Source organism: Aplysia californica, unplaced genomic scaffold (assembly GCF_000002075.1).
Source record: "Aplysia californica isolate F4 #8 unplaced genomic scaffold, AplCal3.0 scaffold01147, whole genome shotgun sequence".
Taxonomy (NCBI): Eukaryota; Metazoa; Mollusca; class Gastropoda; order Aplysiida; family Aplysiidae; genus Aplysia; species Aplysia californica.
Genome location: NW_004798417.1, coordinates 84,318 through 85,254, shown reverse-complemented (window position 1 = coordinate 85,254; position 937 = coordinate 84,318). Strand labels below are relative to the sequence as shown.

General features: G+C 40.7%; 1 protein-coding gene across 1 annotated transcript in view; it reads right to left on the bottom strand.

Annotated features, from left to right (window-relative positions):
• Positions 1–937, bottom strand: part of LOC101850453 (fibronectin type-III domain-containing protein 3a) — a 37,651-nt gene that overhangs the window by 24,410 nt on the left and 12,304 nt on the right. The gene's annotated exons all lie outside the window — the stretch shown is intronic.

Sequence of the window (937 nt, the reverse complement as noted above, 5' to 3'; positions counted from 1 at the left end):
TCTCTCTCTCTCTCTCTCTTTCCCGGTCACTCTCTTTCCCGGTCACTCTCTCTCTCTCTCTTTCCCGGTCAATGACCTGTACAGACTTCTAACTACCAAGTAGGTGGTTGGCAGGCGCTCATGTGTGCTTTGCTCCTTCTTTCCTATCATGCATCTTATCATCCTTATCGTTCTTCTTTTCTTTGTATGCCACTCTCCAGTAACACCCCAAATCTTTGGCACTTTTATTACCTGTTTATGCTGCAAGTGTCGGAAAAAAACTCTTATTAAAATTAAACTTACAACCAAGTCCCTGAGAATTGAGATGCAGCAGGATTATTAAATTAGCAAACACATCACAGTGTGCAGTTCAAATTCATGAGTGGAGTCTTAAATATTTGACTTTTTCCTAGACTCTACCTCTTCTACACGTTTTAAATTTGGTCTACCAAGGCTTTACCGAAACTTTACCTAATTCCTCAGTAACTTTTGTCTTTTTTTTGGTGCTCTTTGACTTCTACTGTCAAAACTGAGCGACAGAATGGCTAGCGCTTGCTTCCTGAGCTTTCTGCGTCTCCTTCAACTATTGAGTTGAGGCTAATGGTCAAGGAACCACAACCAAGGCTGTATTTGGCCAGGAACAGATGATATAATAACATCAACACTGGCAAAAAAAAAGAAGCAAAACCGCTCACAATCTCCCCATGTGGTTTTTTTTTTTTTTTTTTTTTTTAAAATAGAAATTCCTCTTGTGCTTACCCCTCAACATTTGCTGTGATGTAAACATTAATATTGTCTCCGCGCCGAGAAACCACTTACTGCCTTTTCTGATGGAAATGCCACAGGGAAAACTGAGATGGAACAACGCGCAAAGAATGTGGGTGGAAGACAGGGTGTGTTATATACTGCTGAAATCATAGAGACTGATTGCTTTTGTTGAGTTGAGAGAAAGGGGGAG